Source organism: Columba livia, chromosome 2, assembly GCF_036013475.1.
Source record: "Columba livia isolate bColLiv1 breed racing homer chromosome 2, bColLiv1.pat.W.v2, whole genome shotgun sequence".
Taxonomy (NCBI): Eukaryota; Metazoa; Chordata; class Aves; order Columbiformes; family Columbidae; genus Columba; species Columba livia.
The window spans coordinates 117,362,450-117,377,174 of NC_088603.1; the positions used below are offsets into that span (position 1 = coordinate 117,362,450).

Consider the following 14,725-nt stretch of genomic DNA (forward strand, 5'->3'; position numbering starts at 1 on the left):
TTTTACTCTCTGTTTGCTACTAGGTGAAGCAGAAGTTGTTTGAAATGTATGCTTCTGTAACAAGAAACATTTCCATTCATTTAAATTTGATTTTGACTGAACTGCTTTGGATTATAAGGCATAAACTTGCAACAGTCACATAATTTTCTAAGATTTTTTTTTAGATTACAAAGACACCATCTGATTTCATTTAGTTTTAATCTGAATTTTGACAAGGAATAGTATTTTAATTTTCATTATTTTTCCATTAAAAAGTACTTGGGCAAGGAGAACCCAGGTAGACTTTTACCCATAGACTTAGTTGAATATTGAAATTTCAGAGACTCTTGACATTCAGAATTTCTTTTAATTTCATAACTATAAACCAAGATGGACAATTTCCACATTTCAAAATATTACTTCAAATACATTTTAAATTTATATCTTTAAAACACATTTTTAAAACATCATGGCTACTGATGACAGTGCCTCCAAGTAGAGAGGAGAGATGCACCAAGAAAACCCTAAAGAGGAAGCTTGAAACTTACTAATTTTACATACAGAATCATAGACTAGTTTAGGTTGGAGGGCAATTTCAAAGCTCATAGTCCAGCCCCCCTGCAATGAGTAGGGACGTCTTCAACTAGATTAGGCTGCTCAGAGCCCTGTCCAGCCTGACCTTGAATGTTTCCAGGGATGGGGCATCTACCACCTCTCTGGGCAACCAGATACAATATTTTACCAGCCTCATTGTAAAAAAATCCTTCCTTATCACATAGTATGTTTGGGATTGGAAGGGACCTCAGAAGATCACCTAGTCCAATTCACCTGCCAGAGCAGGAGGGCCTAGATGAGGTCACACAGGAACATGTCCAGGTGGGTCTTGAATGTCTTCAGGAAAGGAGACTCCACAACACCCCTGGGCAGCCTGTTCCAGTGTTCTGTCACCCTCACTGAGGAGAAGTTTCTTCTTAAATTTAAGTGGAACCTCTTGTGTTCCAGCTTGATCCCATTACCCCTTGTCCTATCATTGTTTGCCACCAAGAAGAGCCTGGCTCCATCTTCATGGCACTCACCTTTTATATACTTATAGACATTAATAAGGTCCCCCCTTAGTCTCCTCTTCTCCAAACTAAAGAGACCCAGCTCCCTCAGCCTTTCTTCATAAGGAAGATGCTCCACTCCCTTAATCATCTTTGTTGCCCTACGCTGGACCCTCTCCAGCAGTTCCCTGTCCTTCTGGAACTGAGGGGCCCAGAACTGGACACAATACTCCAGATGGAGTCTCACCAGGGCACAGTAGAGGGGAAGGAGGACCTCTCTCCATCTACTAACCACACCCCTTCTAATACACTCCAGGATGCCATTGGCCTTCCTGGCCACAAGGGCACAGTGCTGGCTCATGGTCATCCTGTTGTCCACCAGGACCCCCAGGTCCCTTTCCCCTACACTGCTTTCTAATAGGTCATTCCCCAGCCTATACTGGAACCTGGGGTTGTTCCTGCCCAGATGCAGGACTCTACACTTTCCTTTGTTAAATTTCATTTAAATTTCATCAGGTTATTTCCCACCCAACTCTCCAGCCTGTCCAGGTCCCGCTGGATGGCAGCACAGCCTTCTGGCGTGTCAGCCACTCCTCCCAGCTTAGTGTCATCAGCAAACTTGCTGATAGTACACTCAATTCCCTCGTCTAAATCGTTAATGAATATATTGAATAATATTGGCCCCAGTACTGACCCCTGAGGCACTCCACTAGATACTGGCCTCCATCTAGACTCCGCACCATTGACTACCACTCTCTGGCTTCTCTCCTTAAGCCAGTTTGCAATCCACCTCACTACTCTATTGTTCAGACCACACCTCCTCAACTTAGCAACTAGGATGCTATGGGAGACTGTGTCAAAGGCTTTGCTGAAGTCAAGGTAGACCACATCCACCACTCTGCCATCGTCCATCCACCTTGTTACATTCTCATAAAAGGCTATGAGGTTGGTTAAGCACGACTTACCCTTGGTAAAGCCATGCTGACTGCCCCTACTAACCCTCTTATCCTTGATATGCCTTGAGATGGCACCAAGGACAAGCCATTCCGTTACTTTCCCAGGGACGGAGGTGAGGCTGACCGGTCTATAATTACCCGCGTCCTCCTTCTTGCCCTTTTTGAAGACTGGAGTGACATTTGCTTTCCTCCAATCCTCAGGCACCTCTCCCCTTTCCCAAGACTTGGGAAAGACGATGGAGAGGCGACTAGCAATGACCTCAGCCAGCTCCCTCAGCACCCGCGGGTGCATCTCATCTGCCCAGTGCCCTGGAGACCGAGGGAACTTTTGGAAAATTCAAACCTTGCTTTAGCATCTCCTGTGTCTCTAAATAAAATCCTGTGAATTAAGAGACTAATGAAGTCTAAGTTCTCTGGGTCACAGTCCATAATGCTGAAGAATCCACATGTTTTCAGAATCTGTTCTCAAGTAGGTCATTTAGGGCCTCACCTTTTAAAGACAAAACTAGCCAAGGGAAATTGCAGCATGCCTGAACAAGTTCCTGGCCATCTCTTGGAAGTACTCGAATTTTGGGAGTTCCCATGACAGTTAGCATGTTAACGATGATTTTAGTCATTCTTGTATGCAATGTCTTAATCAAGATATATCCACTTTTGTATCTGTATTTATATGCAATTTCTGAAAACTTTGGCTAGAAGCTTGCTGTGCTTATGCAACTAAATCTGAAAATTCTTCCTGTACAGAACTGTCACTCTCTACATCATTACAATATTAAAATGCTATGTTTTTTGAGAAATTTTGAAATAATAAAGATGTAGAATCTAGTGAAGAAGATGTGATTATCTCTTTTATTAATCTTTGGATAGAGGTAAAACCTGTTTTTCATGTGGATGCCTTCATTAACAAATATGCAATGCTTGATATTTATATGCTAACATTCGATACCTGCAAACAAGTGAAGTTTTCAACATCGTAGTACTTTCACATACATAAGGAACATGGGAAAATGACAGAAAAATTTGCTTGTAGAAAACAAACATCAATATAGTAATTTTCACCCATATAAACGCCTGAGTACAAAGCAAGTGAAATTAGGCTATTTCATGTAATTTAAAATGGTCCAGACATTTTAACAAAGAATAATAACATACTAAAGAAAAGAAAATTACCTTTAACAACTTTATAAGATACAGTGGCTATGTATATATGACTAGTTATACCAGTTGCCCAGTCCCAAAAATTGTCTTACCACACAGCTTATGTCAGCTGAGTTGGATAAAGTGAAATGGTTCTTTTTCTCTAATTTACTCCTCTGAACAATGAGATGAGGTTCAGAAAGTAAAAAGCATACATCGTTTACATACCTGACTGTCACTCACTGATATTTCTACAAAGGATTTCCCAGAATGTAAGCAAGGAAAAAAGTCTTAAAGGGCATTCTATCTTTATGAAAGAGAAGAGTAGTCAAGCTGACCAAACTCAGTATGCCAGAATGTATTTGTTTGATTTCTCCACACATTCTGGAAATAACATCTGAAATATGGGAAGAAATTGTCTATATTTCTACATTCAAATAAAGTTATTTTCTTCAGTGGAAGAAAAAGTATAATTGAAGGCTCTTATGTTAAATGAAACTTGAGTCACAAAGCAGAGAAATCAAATTAAACTAGCAAATGCTGTATTAAAAACAGATGAAAAGAGATATTTCTTTGCACCACGTGTAGCTCAGATGTATGGATTCTTGTGAATATCAAAAACTTACAGACATTTAAAAGGGACACAGAATTTCCAGGAGGAAATATCCACTGGAGTTTATTAAATAATAATAAAATAATAAAATAAAATAATAATAATAAAAAATTGGAGCTCAAGAGACTGGAAAGCTGGGTGATTAATCTGAAGAAGTATCACAACGTGGTTGCTCTGTTATGCTTTACCTGGACATCTGGTATCAGAGGTAGAACACCAGGCTAGAGGAAATTTCCACCTGCTTCAGCACATACAAGCTTTTGTTTTTATGTTGTCTTGATTCAGCACAGCAGCTACGGAAGTGTCTCTCTTTGCCTGGAACAGCAATACTTTTGTGTGTGTTTGCTGAACACTTTGAATCGCAGTTGTGTATGCCATAATGCAAAGTCATACTGAGATAATAAAATATATGGAAGCAAGATAAAATAAAAATACCAAAAGCCTCCCCCAAAACTTTCAACAAATTGTTAGCACAACGACTGCTGAACTAGCCAATAGGAAAGCAGATGCAACACTATGCAATACAACAATGAATTATCAGTCCACTAGCTCAGGCCATGCAGAAGTTCTTGAATAACTGAATTTCAGTCCTTTTAGGCTGCAAACAGAGATCTCCACTAACGTAGCCATGACTGTTACAGACAAGCAAGGGATACTTGGTGTCTGCAGCACAGTGAAAATGTGTTTCCATGTTACCCTTCTATCCTTTTAAGTACACCAATACCAATCACTTTGTGTTGCAAGTGATCCAAAAATAATTTCATTATTTCATGTTTGTGTAGCAAATGTTTGTAAAGAATTGCAGAGGCAAATCGTAGGATCAATGATTTTGTCTAGATAATGGTATACCTATAAACATGATATAAATCCCTGTGGTTTACAGGGCAAAGACTCATTTTGAATCATCCCTCTGACACCAGAGTTTTATTTGAAAGAACAATTGATTTTGACAATCAAGTGCATCAGCACAATAAACTAATTATTAAAGGGTCTGTATTAATTGGTTATACTACTTAAATTTGATGTTGTGAGGAATGAAATTGGTTTCTCCAGGCAGAAATGACTGTTTATTTTGTAGGTAGCATCCTGTTCATAACCCGAACAGCAAAAGAAGAAATAATTTATCTTAAAATTACGGTGTTCATGTGCATCTGTCCCTCCCACTCCACAGAGCTTCCCCAGTACAGTTTAGCAACGTTTCTCCAGTAGCATCTGTTACACATCATCTGTGTCACTTCCCAGGACATAGAGAGCACAGTGATACCACATGTCACAAATCTGTTGTAATGTAGTTCACAACTCCCCCAGCTATGGAAAAGAAAGTTACTGTAAAGCAAGCATAAGGTGTTGGAGATCCTATCTGAGGATTGATCAATGCAACTAATGCTTATTAGCAAATAGTTTGGCCTCTACATGTCACAGAAGCTACAACATATAATCACCGATTCACTCTCTTTACTTGGGATTTTCTGTTGCTGCTGCCCCCAGCATTTGACAGTTGGTAATTTATGCATTTGATAAATCTCTAGAACTGCAACCCTTTTAAGGTGCGCAGTGGAAACAGCTGAGCCTTGCTTGAACAAGATCCAACATGAGTGAGGGGACAACATTGTTGATATATACTGATCTAATACAGATTTTGATGGGCTCTGAGCTGAACAGGTCTTTCCCTGCATCCACTGCCAAAGGAAAACAAATACATAGCCCAGAGTTACTGAAATGAACTCCTTCTCTGCAAGACAATATTTTTTTATATTTGTAGCATGAATTTTTACTTTATTATATTTGGGAAGAATTTTAGAAAATGCACAGGCTGACAGAGAGAGGTGAGAGATCATATTTTTGAATAATTTGCTGGAGATCGTTTGGAACAAATTAGCTACTCTTTCAGTAGGAATATGGTGTAAAATGTTTTCTGGCAAATTGCATATTTCCTATCTGCAAACTAAAGTAACAATAACTACAAGCAGCCTTTCTCTGACAACACAGCACTCCAAACGGCAGTTCCAACAGTTTTGGAAAGAACAAGTTCAATTCTTATAAGGACTCAACTGGAGAATCAATATAGAGAGTAAAACCAGATAGGCATTAAATGTCTGGGAAAAAATTTCTGTGTATGGCAATTTAAACAAATAATAAATACTGCTAAGATAATTATTTTTAAAAATGCTAGCAAAATAATAAAGCTACTACAACAACATCAGCAAATATAAGCACAGACCTGTCTGATTTACACTACAGGTATTCCAAAATAAATAGTATATAATACATTTTTGTTCATAATTCTTCAAGTCAGCCAAAGCTGAAAAATATTTTTGTTCTTTCATATACAGTATTTTCCATGTATGGAATATCCTTGACCTCTCCAAAGTTATTTTTGGCACATGAACTACATTGTACTGATACTAAAAAGAGACTGTGGTTGTAGAATAAGATCTGAATGCTCTAAGATTATTTTATGTTGATGTGCCCTTTATCCCTTATTGTACTGTTGCAGAAGATCAAAAAAAATTGAAGGATGCAAAAATTAGAAGGACTAGGAATATTTAAGTTTACCCACCTAAACCTTCTTTAGAGCCCTGGAAATGAAGTAAGGGAATAATGCAGTGACACTGATTTTTTCAGATGTGAAAGGAAAAAAAAATAGTATCTAGTTGGTCTCTTTCCCATGAAGGTGTCTGCCTTCTAAACTGTAAAGCAGAGAATCAACAGCACATGTGCAGTCTACTTTATGACAACCTGCTATAATACTACTGACAGAATTTTGGGGACTCAACTTGTGATCAAAACACCTGTAAAAGAACCACAATGGCTCTGGCTAAAGAGCAGTGTTTTAAATTGTTTGGCTAAATAGCAGTGTATAAAATTGACTAGTGTTAAAGAAAGATTTGAACAGACATCATAACTGATTCAGTGTTTTTAGTCTTATCTGCAGTCAAGAAACCCTGATTATTGGGAGAAAATTGTTGCTTTGTGGAGTGCAACCTCTTTGAAAGTCAAGAAGTGGGGGTTTTATAATTCTTCTTCTAATGGTTTTAATGAAGGTCCAGACCTTTTTACATGTGCTCCAGTATCAGGACTGTGAATAAATACATTTTAAAAATTTTTGAACCATAAAAACTAGTTGTCTTTCAGAACATAAAGAGTTAAGTATCTCTCTCACGTTTATCAAAAGTTTGAAATGTTTGTTCCTGCTCTGCTGAACAGAAATGTACCTTAATAGTGCTGCTTGACAATTAACTAATTTTGTTGAGTATAAGAGACTAATACAATTTTCTTATTGAAAAAATCAAGGACAGGAGAGCTTCTCCTAGTGCAAGGTTTTCCTCTACTTCAATTTTGTGATCAGTCACGATCACAAATGTTCAGAAAGAGAAAAGCAATATTCAAGATCTTTAGAAATCAACCATGTATTTTCTGTGTTCATGTTACAAACCATAATTCAGCACTGCTTATATATGTTAAGCATGTATACCTTATGCATGGGCAAATTCAAGGGACATGCGGGAGGCTGGAAAGTTCCTAAATCTCAAACCAACATGAGATCAATGTCAAGTTCTCTCCAGTACCTCCTGAAAAAAAAATGTAACATTGTATTGAGAAGCACACTAAAGAATTTGCAGTGTGTAAGAAGATAAAGAAAATGAACTGATGAAAACAGATCTTCATGACATCTGGTGTCACCACTGTGTTAGGGCTCAGTACTGATTTGCTGACAGCAACGTGGATATGTCCCTTAAATCACAGTCATTTTCTTTCTTGAAGTCATGGAAACAGATTGGTATCAAAGTATGGAACTGGAAGCAGATGCATGATGCCATCAGGTATTAGGGGTCACTGACTCCACCAGTGGTGGATATACAGTAAATCAGGGATGGGCTGAAAAGGATCTCATCAGATCCACTGGTTCTGAATGCTAATGGAAGACAACATCTATCATTTAAAGCCCAGAAAATATAAAAAGCAAATTCTTTAGAGATATGCAGTGGTAGCAAAATGCCTCTATATCACAACAGATGCTTAAATTTGTATTGAAAATACATTTGCTTTAAAACTAATATTTGTGTTCATTGAGAATAATGTGGAAACAAGAAATATAAAATCTTTCTTAAAAGTCTGTTAGGTACTCTAAAACTTTACCGCTGAATTTAGGTTCATTGTAGCAGACTTTTTGACACAGAAAGTTTGTATTTCAGGAAAAGCAAAAGCTACTTGTTTGGAATAAAGTCAATCTATAAATATAATGGAATGCAATTCAGTAAAAACTCAGATTAAAGTTGATATAAGTATCAAAAAGATTTTGAAATTACATAGAATAAAGAACTTCTCTATCCTACATCCTTTTCCGTACCTTAAGCTTACATGTTTTGTCTGAAAAGAAAAAAGAGTTTATGATTTCATTATTGGTTTCTGCATAACATAGTTTTAGACTGTTAAACACAAACTTATTTGCTTATTATTGCATCATTAACTTTTCTTCGATATCATCGCAGTTTGATTATATATACCTGTCAATATTTTTAGAGCATATTATGAGAGAAAACTTCACTTGCAAATCTATTCTGGAAAAAATGCAACTGCATTGGAATGTCCATTTATTTACTTCCTTATGACCAGTTAAATGCTTCTAAAGGTTCTCAATTGTCTTATATATTTAGAGACGGACAATTCTGCAAAACTATGGGAAAAGGCTAATTACTCACAGTAAGGTCATTAGATACACACTTTCTTTTTGTCATTACAAAGACTAATATTTTTGCGTTAATGGCACTATGTAAAGTAGATGAAGCAAATAAATAATAAACCTCCTTATTCACATGCTAATGCAAACCCAAATGTTATTTCATTTGTAGAGCTGTTAAAATTAAAGTAAGAAAGGTATCAAAAAAATAAAGAGTAATATTGAACACAATATTTATTACCTACACACCTTCCATACGACTACAGTGTCTCTGAACTGACAGAAAGATGCAAATAAAGAGATTCATGGGATAATTGCGACTTTTTTAAAATTAAATTAATTGGAAATTTAAAAATCTTTTGTTGCTTCATTAAAGAAACATGGAAATATATACTGGATTTTACTGAATAATATATTTTATTTTGACAAACACCATAGCTAGTGATAAAAATATTACTATTCAGTTCCAGTTTAGTGATTTCATCCATTTTGATTTCCACACAGTTAGGGGGAATGGCCTTCTGATTTTGCATCCAGATTTTTTTATAATTCTTCGAAAAATTAATGCCACTAATCCCTTGATGGTAATCAACATTGAATTTTGCTCTAAAGTGGTGTTCTAAATGGAATTATGTAGAACTGTATTTTGGCTAATCTCAGTTATGTACTTTGGTGCACTGACATGCCATTTGGCTTGCGTGAAGTTTACCATAGTGATAATGCACATGACTGACACCCAGTGGTCCTCTTGGCTGAAACTGTTTTGACCACTGCATTTATTGTAGTCATGTCCATCCAAACATTCATAGTAAAATTTATTTTCTAGATTTTTGTTTATAAAATTTTCCTAGGGCCTCCTTTATGAGCATATAGTTTGATCCTAATCACTGTTCCTCATGGAATTCTGAAATCCAGTAACTGATGTTAGAGAGCTGTTGATGTACTTACTTTGATTATTTTCATGGGCAATATTGAGATAACTAAGAAGATTAGACTCAATTTTGCCTTTTAAAGCACTTACTGAAATATTTATAATGAATAGATTTCCTTCAAAGATTTTTTTAAAATCTTTTCCAGTGAAGAAAACCGTTCTTCCATTTCAAAAGGGAGCAGGAAAAAAAAATCTGTTCTCCTTACTGAAATTTTTCCAGATTTTTTTAATTAACAAAAAATGCACCTGGAGTCCTCTCTACTCCAATTAAAATAAACTGTTCTAAAATTTTGAAAAAGGCAGTTTAGAAAATCTTCATTGAACAAAACTAAACATATAATGAAAAACTGAAGAAAACCTTTTTTAAAAAATGTATTTCAATGGGCTGTTTAAAAAGTAATTTTTATGTCAACTCTGTCACCTTTCTCAATAAAAAAACTCAGAAGTATCCTGTACCCTTAAATATTAAGGAAATTAAATTTTAAACATTGAATATATTATGACTATAATATAATAGGATACCAGAACTTCAGTTAATCAGTTAAATCAGCTCTGCATTCTAGGTAAAACAGATCAATAAGAGCATAGTTTGTCTCTTTTTCAATGCTATATTGTGGTTGTCTGTACAATCGTATTTGCACCTCAGGTGGTCTCTACCATATTAAATCTTGCTAACTGGAAACCTGAGAGATTACTTTATTCTCATTTCCCTACCCTACAGAGAATCCTTGCCAGAAATTCCTTGTTTATGAAACAGAGAGATTAGTTTTCCTTTCAGTTGTTCTCTTTAGGGTGTAATCTAAGATGTCTTTTTATGCAAACCTTCACTGTCTAAAACCTACATTGTATATTATGATGGCCCCAACACATAAAGAACAGAAGTGAGGCAGCACACACAAATCAGATCCGTCACATAAAGACAGCAAGAAATGCAGAATGCCAAGAAACAAGACATGAGATGGTTGGGAATAAAAACAAAAAAAGTAATCTAACAGGTTTTGAGTAGAGCTGCTCTACACTGGAGACTCTGGATGCCTTCAGTGTAAGAATTCTGAGGCCAGTGTGGAGGGGTTAACTTCTAGAAACAAACTGAGAATGCCGAAAAGGGGTCCAATGAAACAAAAGACAAATGTCCTTAAAAGTATCTGCACATGTAATTGCCCACAATGCAGTGCAATGTTAGACAAAAAGTATTGAGCATTTCCCTACCTGGTAATATCAAATCATGGTTAAGCTTCATGAGAAGAAATCTTCCAAAACACTTTTGTCATTTGTTACTGTGTGTAATGACATCATTTACTGGAGAAGAAAAGAGCTAAGAGATGCCACAATCAGAGACTAAACACTGGGACATAGAAGATTGTAACAACTTCTGCTGCATGTTTACTGAACAGCATATGTCACCATTTAAATGAAGCCTCAGAGAAGGCAAACTTCAAATCATAAATGGTCTCATAAAGTCTAGTGCAGTAACTGTGTAAAATGAAAATATAATAATAGTTTATGTAAATTGCAACATTTCATGCAAACTATTTACATGGGACTGTTAAAGAATTAATAGTGAGACTTCTTTATTAAACACTCATTTTAAAAAAAGTGGTAATGCTCAGAAAAGAAATATACTTTCCCACATAATGGTAAAAGTATATTCACTGGAACTTTTCAAATCAGAATAACATTTTACAGTAACTCCTATAAACAAACAAGGACAACTATGGAAAATACTTTAAACTGAGTGTAGCTATTTTTCCTCATTAGAATTTCACAGAATCCTATCAGCTCTACAGACGTGTGAAATCCGACATTTTCTGCATAAAACAGGAAACAGGTATCTAAAAATATCTTCTAAGGAAGTAACTAACATGCATACAGACACACTGTCTTTATGTGTTTTTATCCATATAGTATCCATATCCATTTTACCAGCAGTTCAGAAAGTATTTAAATAATGAGGTATATCTTATTATTATTTCCATAGATTAACATATAGATTAGATTATCTAATAGATAGATTATCCATAGATAACCTATATTATCTTTGTAATATAGTACAGAAAACATTCATATAATAGTCCATTCAAACTAATTGTCATTGGATTTTGGTATATATTTAGATGCAACAAGAACATTATAGTAATTCTAAAGAAAACTTTTTTCGGATACCAAAGTCCCTGCTTTTCTGCAGCTGTTTTGGTTTTAGTACTGCTCATTCATTCCAGAACTTTCATTTTCTACAGTAACAGTACAGCAGTTGTACTTGTTCTACATCAAAGTGGTAACCCATTTTAATTTGCTCATTCTTGTACTTTCAAATGTGGGTAACACAACTGAAGTCACGGGCATGACCACTGAGAAAGCAGCTACATTCTTGTGTTTTGGATAAGCCAAAATTTAGTTTTATGAATATCAACCTAAAAGCACAAACCAGCATGTCCTATAAAGAATCTCAGAACCAAACCCACCAGGATAAAAAAAGGCAACTATCAGCAAGTCAAGTTTTTTGAGAAACACCTTCTAAATGTACTTTTACCTCTGTCTGTGTATGGATCAACTCTACTACAAAATCCAAACAACAACAACAACAACAAAACATTTAAAAAAGAGACTGTTCAGGGATTGGATATAAGGATGAGAATAATTTATATGTGGATTACAAAACCTGAAGAACTTCAGTGATCAGAAAGTAGTACCTTTTCCTATTTTTGAGTGATGTACATATTCGTAATGTGAATGCTCCAAGCAGTAAGTTCCCATATCCACAATCATCCCAGGAGCAGTTGCTGAGTTCTTGAAGCAAATAGAATCACTCTATCACATGCTGCATTAGCTTTGAGTCTTCCTCAGTATTACTGCAGTGGTTGATAAGAATATAGATAAATCTTCGGGAGACATTAAGAATGGAGGCATTTTTCAGCAAAGCCACTGTTACAGCTTCAGCTCTGATGGGCGCATTCCAGTGACAGCAAAAGGCTGTATTTCCGTGGTTTCATAATGCACCTTGACATATTTCATATTCAGTTTATGGATTAATGCAGAGAAAGTCATGTCCATATCATTAATTGATATGAACCACTTTGCACACCATCTTAAGAATTTAGTTTTCCTAGTACAAAAGGCAAGAATACTCTAGATGTCAAAGTGGAAAACACTCTCAGTTTATATGTATGACGTATGGAAAAGTAAGTAGAAATACTGACTCTGACTAAAGTAAAAGTCAGGAACCATGAAAAAGTGTAGGACAGCTACTTCGTACCTGGAAGGAACATCATCTGTGGTAGATGAGTCATCAAGGCTTGAAGTGTTTATCCCCTCATTCCCTATCAGGAAACTGTCACACATGACTATTTCAGGAGGAGTTAGATTCGCTGACTTTGGAAGAACTGTTTCTTCTACATGCCAGGGGGGAAAGATATTACTGCCATGTTCTGTAGTACTATAATAAAAACGAGGATAGTAATTCATACTGTACCTAAGCATGAACGCTTTCATCTGTAGGTTCAAGCTGAAGACAGTCTTATTAGTCTCCATTCCTCCAGCTATCAAACCAGAAAGCTTTTCCTATGTCCTTCAATCAGGAGAGTTGAAACAATCCCTGTTTGACAGTGAATCAGGACCAGAGCAAGTTTTGCTTCTTTGGTCTCTTTACAAACCCAATAACGTTCACCAAGATGCTGACCCATCTGATTGCTCCTCTTGGATATTAGGTGCTCCTGTTCTTCCCTCCAGACAAAAGCAGACCATCAAAATGTTAGATTGCTCAGTACTACAGTGCAGTTTTTTCAAAGTCTGTTTTTAATGGTGAATGGTCAAAATCTCATGTCACCTCCCTCCCACAAGTGAGAAAGAAGGTCTTGGAACAGTACATTATCTGTAATAACTAGAGGTTAATAAAATTCTGATATTTGACCCCAGAACAACTGATGCCAGAGAATACAGACATTGACAATCTCTGGTGCTCATGGAATGATAATCATTACCAGAGTTGAAACAGGATATGATACAATTCATATAATGTATGAAGGAGTCAATATTTGGTAGCCATGACAGGTGAGGAGGTCAGACAAGATAAAAAGTGAGGAAAAAAAAAAGGAATCTTGGGCATGAAATTAAAGGAATTCTTGGGCATGAAATTAAAACTTTGGCTTGCAACAGATCACTATATATTTTCATATTTCAAACAACTGTTACAATTTCTAACACTGATATCTCAAGTACAATGTATTTGGTGACATACTTTACTTGATAACACAGTACAGACTGTACAAACAGCCCAAGAAAAGTGCTAAAAAATCTAAGGGATAAACTGAATTTTTTATGACCGTTGTTTGCAGAGAGCACTTTTAAACACATAGGGTTAGTATGTGCTTAGAGAACATTATTTCTACAATATACTACTACTGTGCAAATGTATGAGAGAAATGTGTCGTGTTTTATATTAATACCACATCAATAAAATGACATTGCAAAAAAAATAATAACAGAATTATGAGCTAACTATTTGTTAGCTCTTTTCAGTACAACTAAGGAGTTGTCTAATGGCTTATTCCTTCCAAAGTCCACTAATTTATTCTAGTGCTATCTATGTTACATAATGAAGATTCTATACTCAGCTTTTCTATTTTCAAACTCTTACTTGCTGTTATCTCATATTTTGTTTTAACTTTTGAAAATACACACATCGGTTCTACTGTGCAATTCATTTTATGTGAACTTCAGAGAAAGGACAGCAATTATTTGTAATTTACAGACTATATTGTCTTTGAAAATTTATATATATACTTGAGGTATGATTACATGTCTGGAACTTAAAAGGAACATTTAATTCATAGTATTATTTAGCATGGTATCCCATAAAAATGCCCATAGGCCTCTAGTCCCCAGTTCTGTTCCCAGTTCTGTTCTTGATGAAAATAATAACTATCTTTGAAGGAACGGAGTAGAAGTGAGGAGGGAAGTCTAAAAGCCATAGGTTTCATAGAGTCATAAAACAGTTTGGGTTGGAAGGGACCTTCAAAGTTCACCTAGTCCAACCCCCCTGCAATGAACAGGGACATCTTCAACTAGATATGCTCATAAACACTACTACAGGCAAATAACATTATGCCCTCCCAAAACTCCCTTTGCATTTTAAAGAACAATGATCACTAAAAAAATCCTCTGCAAAACAGTAGCATTGCACTTTCTTGAAAAGTACATACAGTTGCATGCTACAGTTTTTGCATGAGTCATACAGCTCTACTGTCAGGCACAGAACATACCAAGAAGTGCAGGAGATTGAGCTTCTGAGTTTAGAGAAAGTGCCACAAAGTTTTCTAATACCAGCATATCTACAAGATTTCAGGAAACTTACCACCATTTCCTGATCTACTTGTGCAGTGCTTAACT

The 14,725-nt window shown here is 36.0% G+C and overlaps 1 protein-coding gene across 4 annotated transcripts in view; it reads right to left on the bottom strand.

Annotated features, from left to right (window-relative positions):
* The window catches only part of CCDC178 (coiled-coil domain containing 178), a 206,627-nt gene that overhangs the window by 67,311 nt on the left and 124,591 nt on the right, over positions 1–14,725 (bottom strand). The window lies entirely within an intron of this gene.